Genomic DNA, 15,746 nt, shown 5'->3' on the forward strand with positions numbered 1-15,746 from the left:
CAATTTATCCTGTCACTCATCTGTACTTATATTTCTGCATGAATCATTTAAAAACGTAGAACAGCTTACACCAAAGAATTAGGCCATTCAGTCCATCATGCCCGTGACTATTCTCTCCAACTGCAACTCCACTGTTCCATTCTTTTCCAGTAGCCCTCCAAATCCTTTTAAAAACCTCCTGAGAGGAAGGCCATTTGGTCCATCAAACCAAGGCTCTTTTGAAAGTTTTCCAATTAATGCCACTTCTCTGCTGTTTCCAGTATTCTTGTAAATTCCTCCCCCTCAAATGGTAATCAGATTCCCTTTTCCAAGTTGCTGTCAGCAATTAGTGCTGGTTATTTTCACACTTGGCATGATATCCGTCTAAAAGCTCAACATGCGAATGAGCCAAATCCCCGGATCCTGTCCTGGGTTTACAGGGTCTCTGCACTGAACCGGAATACAGTGGCTATTTTACTTGTTGTTCAAAGTTGAGTGCACCATATTCCTGTTTTTCTCGCCAAGCCTTTAATATCTGAAAAACGATCTACCTCATCCTTGAATATATTCAGTGACGAGGCCACCACAGCCTTTTATGGTATAGAAGAGGGGAACAATATACTTGTGTTATTTAAATGTAACACAAATGAAGCACATCAATTTGATTTGCATGATCAGCTCTTGTTGGTTTATTTATTAGTAAACTAATATACACAATGCAGAGTGTATATACAATCCAGATACAGACTATGTCTTGAGCGCTACAGTGCAGAGACCCTGTGTTCGTGTGTCAATAATTAGGTACTTGGCTCTTTTGCATAATGACTTGTTTTAAAAGAAAACACTCTTAAGTGTGAGAACTCAAACAAAGGTAATGAATGCACTTAGCTCCAATGGTATCCTTAACATTGTAAGCCTTTTCCAGGCCCTGATCATGTTCTCCAGCTACAGACTATCCTTCTGAAGCTCTACATTCAGTTAATGCTTTTCCTGGCTGACCACTGTCCAGCACGATAGGTAAGGCCCAGTGTAGACCTTCAGAATATTGTCCATGACTAGTCACCATGATTGAAGTTTCTCCAATGTACGAGAGGATGCTGACATTCAGAAAAAATAGATTGATTTAACATATCTGGTCAGCATGGATGAGTTGGACCAAAGGGTCTGTTTCTGAACTGTATATCCCTATGACTGTTATGACTCTAAAGGACTTTGCACATTTACTGGATAATAATAGTAGATCAATCTCACTGTGGATGAACACAAAACCACCAAATTGGGAACAAAGAGGGAGTGCATGTTAAATGAAAGTTAGGCATTATTCTGGGTGAGCAGAGATTTCAGATAAATCTTTGAGTTGACAGCACAGCACCAGCCTTCAATGGAAATGAAAGACATCATCAGATTAAAAGAGCTAGATGGTAAATTGCCAATCAATAGCAAATTGGAAAGCCTTCTACACTACCATAGTGACTGCACATCCCATGTACTTCTTTGTAATGTCCATTAGGACATCCTGAGGTTATGACGGTGGCTATATAAATGCAAGTCTTTCTGTTCTCTTGCTCCTGAATCAAATGTATCCAGTGAGACACTTGGCTGAGGACACCAGGGAAATCCCAGAATCCTCTTATCTACTAGACACACCTTGATCTTGGCCGTGCAAGCAATAGGAATTATACAAACGGTTTTGAATAGGAAAGGTTTGGAGGGATACAGGCCAAATGGTGGCAAATGGGACTAGACTTGCCTGAGACCCGGGTTCAATTCCCGCCTCAGGCGACTGACTGTGTGGAGTTTGCACGTTCTCCCCGTGTCTGCGTGGGTTTCCTCCGGGTGCTCCGGTTTCCTCCCACAGTCCAAAAAAAGATGTGCAGGGTCAGGTGAATTGGCCATGCTAAATTGCCCGTAGTGTTAGGTAAGGGGTAAATATAGGGGTATGGGTGGGTTTCGCTTCGGCGGGTCGGTGTGGACTTGTTGGGCCGAAGGGCCTGTTTCCACACTGTAATGTAATCTAATTTTGGATATCTGGTTGGCATGTATAAGTTGGACCGAAGGGTCTGTTTCCACACTGTGATCCCAATAACTCTATGACTCTAAATGCAGCAAGGGTAAAATTACTCAAAGGACATGGTGGGGGGTGGGGAGAGAGAAACAGCCAAGTAATAGAACAGAGCAGGAATTCGGCCTCGGCCATTCCCATTGGAGCAAACGGTAGTGATGACCAGAGAGTGTGATAGGATGGGACATAAACAAAGATAAGAATGCATTAGCAGGTAAGGCCAGGGTATATAAACTGGTTAATATGTAACAGAATCGTGAATCTGAATGTAGGAGGCACTTACAGTAAAAGAGATGAATTATTAGCACAGATGGAGATAAATATGTTTGAACTGATATGCATGGAAGTGACAATGTTCAAAGACAATTGTGGCTAGGACCTTGATGTTGTATTCAACATATTAGAATGACAGGAAACTAAGAAAAACAGGTGGGATAGCTCTATTAATTAAGGATGACATAAATTCAGTATTGAGAAATGATCTTGACTTAAAAGAAGTAGAATCAGTTTGGTTAGAGATAAAAAAAAAGTATAGGTTAAGAGGTCAGTTGTGGGAACAGTTAATAGGCTGTAGTTATACTGTGGAACAGAGCACACAAGAAAAAATAAATGGGGCATGTAAGAAATGAATCTCAATAATCATGGGCATCTTTCACCAGAAGGTATTTTAGGAAAATTAGATTGATAAAGGTAACTTGGAAAATGAGATTGTGGTGTGCTTTGGGACAAAATCTTATAGCAGTATGTTCTAGATCTGGTCAGGAATGAGACAGGATTAACTTCTAAGGAAAGAAACCTTTTGTTGACAGTGATCATAATCGAATTTCATGTTCAGCTTGAAAGGAAGAAATGAGTCCAAAACTCATATTTAAATCTAAATGAAAGTAATTACAAAGGTATGAAGACTGAAATACTAGGTTATAAGGTCAGACTGCAGTTGAATGATCTGACAAAATGGCATTCACAGTGGATAGTGGGGAACTGATAGATGTGGTGTGCTAACCCAAAGGCTGCTACACAAGAGCACCTTATCTGGAGAGTAACATATTAGCATGGATAGAGGATAGAGGCTGCTAGTAAGGAGGGAAAGGGGTTAAATGGATCATTTTCAAGTTGACAAGCTATAACCGCTGAAGTGTCACAGGGATCAGTGCTCACCATGAACTATTTGCATTTTATATCAATAGATGAAGGGGACTGAATGTACAATATCACAATTTGCCGAAGGTACCAAAACAGGGCAGAAAATAAATTGTCAAGAGGAGGTGCAGGGTCTGCAAACTGACATAGACAGGTTAAGTGGGCTAAACATTGGCAATGGAGTTTATTGGTAGATGGAGGGCAGCATGGTGGCTCAGTGGTTAGCACTGCTGCCTCACAGCGCCAGGGACCCAGGTTCAATTCCTGCCTTGGGTGACTGTCTGTGTGGAGTTTGCACATTCTCCCCGTGTCTGCGTGGGTTTCCTCCAGGTGCTCTGGTTTCCTCCCACAATCCAAAGATGTGCAGGTGAGGTGAATTGGCCATGCTAAATTGCCCACAGTGTTAGGTGCATTAGTCAGGGGTAAGTGCAGGGGAATGGGTCTGGCTGGGTTACTCTTCAGAGGGTTGGTGTGGACTTGTTGGGCCAAAGGGCCTTTTTCCATACTGTAGGGAAGCTGGTCTTAACACATAATTGTAAATTTACCTATTTTAGAGGAAAAATGGAAATGCAAACTACTATTGAAAAGAAATAATGTAGAACTCAGTAGTGCAGAGGATTCTAGGTGTTCTGTTACATCGAGATAGAATGCAAGTACTAGGGAAGTACATGCAATCGTGTCATTTATCTCAAGGAGACGAGAATATCAAAGTAGGGAGATTTTACTGCAGCTAGCCATTAGTGAGGCTGCAGTTTTGGATTCCTTAGAGATATAATTGCATTGGAAGTAGCTCAGAGGAGGTTCACTTGACATGTTCCTGAGATGAAGAGGTCAGAACAGTATGAACAGGTTGTCCTTTACCTATTGGAGTTTAGGAGAATGAGAGGACAGTTTATTGAAACAAATGAGATCCTGATGAGACTGACAAGGTGAATAAACAGAGGATATTCCAGAGAATAACGCTAGGGAAGGGAGAAGGAGAATTCTTCCCTCATTAGATTGTTGAATTCTCTTCTGGAGAAAGTGGAGGCTGGGTCTTTAAACTTAGCGAAGGTGCAGTTAAATAAGTTTTTGATAGACAGTCAGCCAAGTGTCTGGAGGGCAGACAGGAAATTGGAATTGAGAACATGGTTTATTATAAAGTGGACAAGTAGGAGGCTGGAAGAACACAGCAAGCCAGGTGGCATCAGGAGGTGGAGAAGGTGATATTTTGGAAGGACCAAATGGCTTACTTCTTCCTCTACATCCTTTGTATGATGGATATCAAGAAGCAACAGAGCAATGGAGAATTCTAGAGTATGGATTCTGGAGAAGGTAGATCGAAGGAGCTTGAGTTCAGTCAAGAAAGGACTGGCTATCTGAGAATTCATGATGGTCTTTGATCCTAAAAACATTGGTGTTCATTTTTACCTTCACCGCATGGTTAGACTATTGGCAGAGTGGATGGTTCATCCAGTTCAGGGCTTGGTTCTGTAACAGGGTGGGTATTGTGTTCTGATATTTCTCCATTTGCACTGCATCTGGAAACAGAAAGAGTTTCATATTGGGTTGCAGCCTGTACATTTTGCTTCTGCCTTCTTCCACTACTCCACCTTCCATCACAACTACAAATGAAGTTTCTCAAAGCAGTGATGTTGTTAGTGAAGCTTGAACAACAACTGAACATAGATTAGAGTCTATTCTCAGGCATTGTCAGTATTATTGGTTCTGTATTTGCCAGTTTATTGTCAATTTTATTTATCTGATTTACCTCGGGGCAATGCAGAGATAACAGCATTTCTAAGTCTACAATTGATTTATTTGAAATGCTTAAATATTTCAGCAATTATGAGATTTATACATACACGTTCAGAGTACAGTCTTCTCAGTCATTCCAGAAGCTTCTGTTTAGTTTAACACCTGAAGGCTCCACCTAGGTTTAATCGTCAAGCACAGTTAACAAAAATCAGTCAACAGACTTACATAATCAAACACAGATCAGTTAAACCATTGAACACTCCACCAGGTAATGCCTTCTCTGAGTTTCCAGCATGTAACCAATATTCCAACAAATTGATGAAAGATGAAGTATTCACAACCAAGGGTAGCACAAGATTCTTATAGAGAAATTACTCCCTCATCGAAACATCGCACAAAAGAAATGCAATGCCATTCTCTTAGCAGTGACAGACAATTGTATATAACAAAACTTAATTTCTGTATAGTTTTGACATTTATTTCCTGTTAGGTCCAATTTATATCTGTCAACGATGTTATTGCTATGTCCTTTTTCTTAATATATATTCTTATTCTCTTAGTGAGTTTTGAGAAGTTTTTAGCTCAGGTTGAGCTTCTGGATGTAGGTTCACTCGCTGAGCTGGGAGGTTCATTTCCAGACATTTCATCACCTTACCAAGTAACATCTTCAGTGAGCCTCAGGCGAAGCAGTGTACATAGAACATAGAACAATACAGCACAGAACAGGCCCTTCGGCCCTCGATGTTGCGTCGACCTGTGAACTATTCTCAGCTCGTCCCCTACACAATCCCAAAATCATCCATGTGCTTATCTAAGGATTGTTTAAATCTCCCTAATGTGGCTGAGTTGACTACATTAACAGGTAGGGCATTCCACACCCTTACCACTCTCTGAGTAAAGAACCTGCCTCTGACATCTGTCTTAAATCTATCATCCCTCAATTTATAGTTATGCCCCCTCGTACACACTGAAGTGATCATCCTAGGAAAAAGACTTTCACTGCCTACCCTATCTAATCCTCTGATCATCTTCTATGTCTCTATCAAATCCCCTCTTACCCTTCTTCTTGCCAATGAGAACAGGTTCAAGTCTCTCAGCCTTTCCTCATGAGACCTTCCCTCCAGACAAGGCAACGTCCTGGTAAATCTCCTCTGCACCTTTTCCAATGCTTCCACATCCTTCCTGAAATATGGGGACCAGAACTACACACAATATTCCAAGTATGGCCGCACCAGCATTTTGTATAGTATACATGATTCCTGCTTTCTATTTATATGTTTGGGTTTCTTTGGGTTGGTGATGTTATTTCCTGTGGTGATGTCATTTCCTATGGTGATGTCATTTCCTGTCCTTTAGATCCCATCTACCACCCCCGAGAAAAAGAACAGGAAATAACATCACCAACCCAAAGAAACCCAAACATATAAATAGAAAGCAGGAATCATGTACACTGCTTCGCCTGAGGCCCACTGAAGATATTACCTAGTAGGGTGACGAAATGTCTGGAAGTGAACCTTCCAGCTCAGCGAGCAAACCTACATCCATTCTTATTCTCTGTCTCTGGTCAGCTAATTCTGGCGTCCTACACCAGTATAACAGGAAAGTAGGCAAAAAGTTAAATAATTGATTTAGCAAGTAGGATTGCAGAATCATTTTTGGAGATCAGAAATTAAATCTTAATTTAGTATTGGGCGTGGAAAGGAGAGAAACATGAGTGGATGGGAGGTGCTCAAAGCAAAGACTGTTCTGACAAACTCAATTTAAATTCATGATTAGCTCTGTTTAAGAAGATTAGCTAAAATGGGAATCAGATTGAGAAGATAATAAGAGATGGGATTTTTAATTCTACAGCATGCTAATCAGCAGAGTGTGATCTGGGGGATTGGTGATTTAAATCCAAGATCATGAGAGTATACCTTTCAGACAGACATGTGAAGGGAAATACAATGTGTCTTCATGCAAATGTGGTGATGGATGCAACAAAAGATTCCTTGATAGACACATCAATGCTTGAGTGTGCAGGCAATGCTTGTTAAAGGACCATGTATTAAGCAACAGGTCAAAGAGAAGAGAATGGGGGCTGATTGTGCAACACTTTAAAAAAGCTGAAAAATCACACGATATCAGGTTATTGTCCAACAGGTTTTTTTGAAAATACAAGCTTTCGGAGCGCTGCTCCTTCATCAGGTAGCTGGACTACAACCTAGTGTTGTGTGACTTTCAACTTTGTGCACCCCAGTTCAACCCTGACACCTCCACATCTTGAAAAGCTGACAGAGGCATGATGGACCTACCCTTGTGTGCAGTTCTGTTCTTGATTCCATGAAGTTATTTCGATCACTGGGACTGTCATTGCTTCCCTTTAGGAATACATTGAAGAACAGTAGCTTTTACAGCAGTATTTTCTCAGTTGAAATTGTATGCCAAGATTATTTTGTCAAGATCAAGAACGAACACATTTAAACACATTGTAAACATCAGCTTTTGTTTAAAATGGATGGTCTGCACTATAATGGAATAAAGCTCAGTGACAAATGTGTGAATGACTTTTTCTTTGTGAAACTGCTGCACAAGATACATGAGACATCAACAAGGTCCTTGCTGGTTTGGAGACTGGCAATTCATAGATTCATTTGATTTGTTTTAAAGAAATTCTGAAGGTAAATATGTAATATTCGCTGTTTTGCCTTCACTGCTGGTTTGAGGAACACGGCTGATGTTTATAAGGTTTGTAGATTATGCTTTATTAACTTTCTGAGTAACCTGAAAGATAATGAAGGGCGCTGCTTAACAAATGAGGAAAGACTACAGAACAATAGAAATAGGCCACTCAGCCTCTCAAGGCTGCCCCCCCCCCACCCCCCCAATTCTATAAGATCTCGGCTGATCTGCTCCAGCCTCAACTCCTCTTTCATGCCAGCTCATCTTAGCCCTCAACTCCCCGAGATTTCAAAATCCTATCTCCCTTCTCTTGAAGTACTTTCAGTGATCAACTCTCTGAGGTGGAGAATTCCAGACATTCATCTCCACCTAGAGATAAAATTCCTTCACATCTCAGTTTTAAATGAGTTCCCGATATTCCCCAGTTTGAGACTCCTCCATTAGTGTTAACATCTTCTCAACATCCACCTTGTCAAGCCCCTACAGAACCATTTCCTTCCATGACAACCTGATGGGTAAGATCAGGGCTACATCAGAACCCTTTGAGATCAACCCTTTGGGGTTAGACAGAGTTGTGTTCTGTCATCAGAAGTCTTTGGAACAGTCTTATATCTTGTTTGTCTTCAGCTCAATAATACAGTGTGTCTAGTGACATAAGAACAGAGGGTTCTTACATAATAATGGTTGTTTAGCCTCACTCACCAGAAGACGGGTATCACCCAGTCCATTCATGTGTGAGGCAGCATAGTCTTACCAGACCAGAGATGACTGGTGGTGAATTAACCTGAGGGCCACCATACATCAGGTGAGGGAAGAGGTTGAGAAGGTGAGTCCATCATAGTAATCTCAGCCGGTGTGGGAATTGAACCCATACTGTCAGCATTACTCTACTTCATAAACCAACTGTCCAGCCAACTCGTTTCATACAAGCAGTTCAAATACAGTGGTAGGGACTTATGGAAAGGGTGTAGTGAATCCTCAGAAGTGTGTATCAAAAGTATATGGTCTGGTAGAGATTTAAGACTATTCGCTGAAGAGTCCTGCTAAGATGTGGATAGAGTTTGATAGGTTTAATTAAAATGGAGTTTGATAAATATTGTATTTCTTTGATAATTTTATGTTGGACCTTCCCCTGACTCTTATTCCCTCTGTCTATCTCACTGCAGAATTGCTTGAATCAAAAAGGAATACTGCAAGCTGTTTAAGGTTATGATGTGGAGGTTCTGGTATTGGACTGAGGTGGGAGACAGCGAGGACTGCAAATGCTGGAGATCAGGGTCCAAGGGTGTGGTGCTGGGAAAGCACAGCAGGTCAGGCAGCATCCGAGGAGCAGGAGAATCGACATTTTGGGCATAAGCCCTTCATGAGGAATAAGGGGGTGGCCCAAGGGGGCTGAGAGATAAATAGGAGGGGGGTGGGGCTGGGGGGAAGATAGCTGGGAATGTGATAGATAGATGAAGGTAAGGGAGAAGGTGATAGGTCAGAGAGGAGGGTGGAGTGGATGGGTGGGAAGAAAGTTGGACAGGTAGGACAGTTCAAGAGGGTGGTGCTGAGTTGGAGGGTTGGATCTGGGGTAAGGTGAGGGAGGGGAGATGAAGGAACTGGTGAAAGCGACATTGATACCTTGTGGTTGGAAGGTCCCTCCCCACTCCTATCTGTGTTCCGGAAAGTTCATTCCCTCCGCGACTCCCTTGTTAGGTCCATGCCCCCCACCAACCGACCCTCCACTCCCAGCACCTTCCCTTGCCACCGCAAGAGGTGTAAAGTCTGCACCCATCCCTTCCCCCTCACCTCCATCCAAGGGCCCAAAGGATCCTTCCACATCCAACAGAGATTTTCCTGCACATCCAAACACCTCATCTGATGTGTCTGTTACTCTTGATGTTGTCTTCTTTACATTGGGGAAACAGGATGCCAACTTGTGGAACCTTTCTGGGACACATGCGCTAAACAACCCCACCGCTCTGTGGCTGAACACTTTAACTCCCACTCCTATTCTGCCAAGGACATACAAGTCCTAGGCCTCCTCCATCGCCAAACCCTAATTACCCGATGCCTGGAGGAAGACCGCCTCATTTTCTGCCTTGGAACACTCCAACCACGCAGTTTCACCAGCTTCCTCATTTCCCCTCCCCCCACCTTATCCCAGATCCAACCTTCCAACTCAGCACCACCCTCCTGAACTGCCTACTTGTCCATATTCCTTCCCATCTATCTGCTCACCCTCCTCTCTTACCTATCACCATCAGCCCCTTCCTTCATTGACCTATCGCATTCCCAGCTAGTTTTCCCCCAGCCCCACCCTCCTCCCATTTATCTCTCAGCCTCCTTGGGCCATCTCCTAATTCCTGATGAGGAGCTTATGCTTGAAACATCGACTCTCCTGCTCCTCAGATGCTGCCTGACCAGCTATGCTTTTCCAGCACCACACTCTTCGACTGAGGTGGACAAAGTTAAAAATCACAGAACACCAGGTTATAGTCCAACAGGTTTATTTGGAAGTACAACTAGTTACCTGACAAAGGAACAGCACTCCAAAAGCATGTACTTCCAAATAAACCTGTTGGACTATAACCTGGCATCGTGTGATTGTTAACTCGGTTACGGTTAGTCAGGGAATATCTACACAACCTTTCACTTTCCAACAGTTTCTTTTCCTTTTTAACAACAAAGCAAAGGTTTCAGAAATGCTTGGGAGTGGTAGCAATACTGGAATGATACCTAATAAATGGGGAGACCAATGTACTATTGAGTGAGAACAAAGGGGTAACACAGGATTAAAGGATGTAGTAACAAAAGTACAGAAAATATGATTGTTCCATTTTGACTATCACCGACTGCACAATAGAGAATCTTCGACTGGGAAATGGGGTTACTGAATCAGATTTATTGAGTAAGGTAAAATATTTCCATCAAATAAGTAGAGCTGTAGGACAAAAATCTTAACATTCAGTCAAATAATCAGACTCCAACATTCAGACAAATAGAAAAGCTGGGAGAAAGCATTGGAGCACATTGTAATGTTTGCAACTCTGCATGGCAAAGTTGCACTGCAGCCTAACCTGGGCCTCTCCTCATTCGTCTGAGTATCAGAAGATTTGCGTTAACTTTCAGTTGGCAAGCTCTTCGATGTTCCTACTGTGCCTCAAGTGAGGTTATGAACCAGAACTGAGAAAAATATCCTGAATCTTCAAGGGGTCTACCTGGAATAGCCACGGCCTTTTCCCCAGGATGGGGGAGTGCAAAACTAGAGGGCATAGGTTTAGGGTGAGAGGGAAAAAAATTCAAAGGGACCTAAGGGGCAACTTTTTCACACAGTGGGTGGTCTGTGTAAGAATCAGCTGCCAGAGGAAGTGGTGAAGGCTGGTACAATTACAACATTCAAAAGGCATCTGAATGGGTATATTATTAGGAAGGGTTTAGAGGGATATGGGACAAATGTTGGTAAATGGGGCTAGATTATTTTAGGATATCTTTGGTGCAGACGAGTTGGACTGAAGGATCTGTTTCCGTGCTGTATGACTCTGTGATTCAGTGATTCAATGAAGATAAAGATGTTCCAAGTCCTCCTCATACTGATAATACTGCACTACCATCCCACATGGAGCAACACCTGAACCTGCAAATGGACAGACTCTGTTTCACTTTGTAAAGAGTTTGGTTTGACTTTCAGTATCAGGAAGAAAAATATCATGATCTTGGATGTTGTCATCATTTAGCACTGCCAATGTGATGCTGGAAGTTGCTTCACATATTTTCTCTCCACATTCATCAATCTGTCATGCGATTATACATGCATTGAAAAATGTGCAAATGTTTTATCCGAGCTAAATGAGAGCGTGTAAAACAGCAGCAACCTCACTTAGGGCACCAAGTTATTCCTGATGAAGGTCTTATGCTCGAAATGTCGATTCTCCTGCACTTTGGATGCTGCTTGACCTGCTGTGCTTTTCCAGCACCACACTCTTGACTCTGATCTCCAGTATCTGCAGTCCTCACTTTCACCACGCTCTGAGTCTAAGCAAGACTGTGTTCTCAATTCACTCCTCTATAGTGATCAGACCGGGACAACATAATCTAGCTAGGAGAAAGGCTGAACTGTTTTCAACTTCACTGTCACACATATGCTTAGCAACTCTTGGGAGGGCAAGGTCACCAACTCAGAGACTCTGCAGCATGCTAATCCCATCAGTGGACACTTAATGCACAGCTAATAACATTGCACAGGCTCAGAGGTGTTCATTGGATGGATGATGGTGGTAAATCAAAGACCTTCTGTGTGGTGAATTGGCCATGGGTTTCTGACTTCCTGGATATCCATCTCTCTTCTACAAGAACACTTGCCAACAGAATAGTAAGATGTTGGGCACCGACACTCATACTGGGAGACAGTCGCTGACAGCCAGGGGCTGACCCTTTGGAAGTAGAAGCTGAAACAAGAGACTCACTTGGTGGAGAAGAGGTTGGTAAATGATGCACCTTCTTAACCGCCTCTCTTCCTTTTCATATAATCAAGTGATTATATGATCATTTGGCTTATTCTGAGTTCCAAGCTCTTGATTAATTCATATTTCACCATTTGCCATGGTGGGACTTGAACCCACATTCCCAATGCACTAGCCTGGGCCTCTGGATTACTAGCCCAGTGATGTTCCCACCACCTCACTTTATAATCAGGTCAGGTATGAGCTCATTAAATGGCACAGCAAGCTCAAGGGGTCCAATAGCCTAAGGATGCTTCATATTTTCGAAAACAACATGTAACAGTGACATGAGAGAAAGTAAAAAGAATGCAGCGAGTGGCTTGGATCTGAGTGCATGTTGGAGGCAGATCTAATTGTGTGTCTTTGGAAAAAAGAGTTGGATAAGCATCCTGTAGAGAGAACATTTGTAGGGAACAATCAAGGGAGTGGGACTCTCTAAATTGCTCGTTCAGAAGTTAGCACCAATCTGATGGGACAAATGGCTTCCTTTTGTTCAGTGACTATTTGATAAGGCTCTTGTAAAATTTTGTCACTTGCAAAATAAATAAAACTATGTGTTGTTGACCAATGTAAGCTTGAGTTGTGAAATAAAGTTATTGTGAAACTCGAACGGGTTCAGAAAAGATTTACAAGGATGTTTTTGGGATTGGAGGGTTTGAACTATAGGGAGAGGCTGAATAGGCTGGGGCTATTTTCCCTGGAGCATCGGAGGCTGAGAGCTGACCATACAGAAGTTTATAAAATCATGAGGAGCCTGGATAGGATGAATAGCTAAGGTCTTTTCCCTGGGGTGGGAAAGTCCAAACTTAGAGGGCATAGGTTTAAAATGAGAGGGGAATGACTTAAAAGGGACCTAAGGGCAACTTTTTCACGCAGAGGGTGGTGTGTATATAGATTGAGCTGCCACAGGAGATGGTGGAGGCTGGTATAAATGCAACATTTAAAAGGCATCTGGATGGTATATGAATAGGAAGGGTTTACAGGGATATGGGCCAAATGCTGGCAAATGGGACTGGATTAGTTTAGGATATCTGGTCGGCATGGACGAGTTGGACCGAAGAGTATGTTTCCATGCTGTACATCTCCATGATTCTAATTCATTCCAAACTTTCAGAGATTTATGTAAAATTGAAAACCTAAAGTTAAAACCACAGCCATTTGTACGAACTCTGACCAATGCTGCTGTTTGTGTCTTTTTATGCAGTTCTTGAAGAATCTAAAATGATGAAAATGAAAATAACAAGGCATTGCCATATGTGGTACCAGTTTATTTTACATAAAATGCATATTAGCTGCTCGCCTTTTGTCATGAGTCCTCCACTTAGGGTGTAATAACAGTGATTACTGGAGTCCCTGCTGTGTCGTCACCACTTTACAGAGATTACCCTGGGACAACCCAGTCACAATACTGAACATTTAATATGGATCCTCGAAAACTAAACCAAACATTCATGTGACTTTAACTACTTCAGCGCGGTGCTAGCATTTTCTGTGCGTTTTAGTCCAGATTACTCTTAGTGAAATCAGAAGACAAAGCACAATGCTGATTATGCAGGGAAAAATGTGGGAGATTTACCGGGATGTTTTATCAGTCTTAGTTATGAAGGGATATTGGACAGACTGGAGTTGTTTTCTTTCGAGCAGAAGATTCTAGTGGAGAGGGAGAATCATAGTTGAGATGTATATAATTATGATGGGTTTCGTTAGGGTAGACACAGCGGTTAGCACTGATACCTCATAGTGTCAAGGATTCAGGTTCAAATCCAGCCTCAAGTAATTGTCTGTGTGGAGTTTTTACAGTCTCCCCTTGTCTTGAGTAGGTTTCCTCTGGTGCTCTGGTTTCCTCCCACAATCCAAAGACGGGCAGGTTATTGCTTTAGTATCCAGGGATGTGTAGGTTTGGTGGATTAGCCATGGGGAATGCAGGGTTACAGTGATGGGGGAGACGCAGCAAGTCTGGATGTTATGCTCCCCAGAGAGTCAGAGTGGACTTGCTGGGCCAAATGGCCTGTATCTGTGCTGTAGGGATACTATGATGAAGTATCCTGCTGGTGGAATGATCAGGAGGTAGAGACTTAAGGTAAGGGGCAGGGAGAAATGCCAGAAAAGCAATTTTCGCCCAGAGGGTGGTGGGGAATCTGGAACTCACAGCCTGTGAGGGTGGGACAGTCAGAAACTTTCATCACATTGAAGAAGGATTTAGGTTAGATTACCTACAGTGTGGATACCTACCCTTCGGCCCAACAAGTCCACACCGACCCACCGAAGAGTAACCCACCCAGACACACATCCCTCACACTAATGCACCTAACATTATGGGGCAATTTAGCATGGCCAATTCACCTAACCAGCACATCCTTGCACTGTGGGAGGAAACCGAAGCACCCGGAGGAAAGCCACGCAGATGCAGGGAGAATGTGCAAACTCCACATAGACGGTTGCCCAAGGCTGGAGTCGAACCTAGGTTCCTGGTGCTGTAAGACAGCAGTGCTAACCACTGAGCCACCATGCCACCCCACTTGCACAATGGATTAGGGTAGTGAGGTGTTGTTTTTGACTAGCCTATCATTGATGTGCCGAAGGGATGTTTTCTGTGCTGTAGATCTCAATGACTCCACCACGAGACCTTGGTGTTAAGATGCTGCCTCAAAACCAACCTATTTGATCAAGGATTAAAAACATTACATGTATAAAAACGTTTTATTTAACCTATTTTCCCTATCAACCTGTTTAGAGATGTTATTACATACCTCTGGAGATTTGAACCTGGGTCTCCCAGTCCAGGGGTGGGGACATTACGCACAAGAGAATCTTTCACAACTACACAATGTTCCCAAAGGGCTATTCAGATTAAGTAACTTTTAAGTGCTATCACATTTGTAATTGTCATTTCTATAAATTCCCACCAACAGTACTACGATAACAAACAGAGGATCTGAGTTTGTAATGTGGCTGAGGAATACATAATAGTAAGTGCACTAAGGACAGCTCCTTTCCTTTTTAGAATATGAGATCCTTAATCTCTAGCTGAAAATGTGTTGCTGGAACAGCGCAGCAGGTCAGGCAGCATCCAGGGAACAGGAGAATCGACGTTTCGGGCATAAGCCCTTCTTCAGGAATCTTATTCAGGCTTATGCCCGAAACGTCGATTCTCCTGTTCCCTGGATGCTGCCTGACCTGCTGCGCTGTTCCAGCAACACATTTTCAGCTCTGATCTCCAGCATCTGCAGACCTCACTTTCTCCGATCCTTAATCTCCACCTGAGTGAGCAGATGCTTCAGATTAACCTTCCATCTGGACGGCATGTCAAAGTAGCATTCCTTCAGAAAAGCATTGGTGTAACAGGAGAATTTTGGACTGGAACCCTGAAACCTCTGCCTTAGGTGGGCGAGTGTGAACACCTGAACCATGGTTAGTGTGTGGGCGAGTGTGAACACCTGAACCATGGTTAGTGTGTGGGCGAGTGTGAACACCTGAACCATGGTTAGTGTGTAGGCGAGTGTGAACACCTGAACCATGGTTAGTGTGTGGGCGAGTGTGAACACCTGAACCATGGTTAGTGTGTAGGCGAGTGTGAACACCTGAACCATGGTTAGTGTGTGGGCGAGTGTGAACACCTGAACCATGGTTAGTGTGTGGGCGAGTGTGAACACCTGAACCATGGTTAGTGTGTGGGCGAGTGT

This window comes from Chiloscyllium plagiosum, unplaced genomic scaffold (genome assembly GCF_037043375.1).
Source record: "Chiloscyllium plagiosum isolate Xiang-an unplaced genomic scaffold, Cpla_swu_hap1 HiC_scaffold_34, whole genome shotgun sequence".
In the NCBI taxonomy this organism is placed as follows: Eukaryota; Metazoa; Chordata; class Chondrichthyes; order Orectolobiformes; family Hemiscylliidae; genus Chiloscyllium; species Chiloscyllium plagiosum.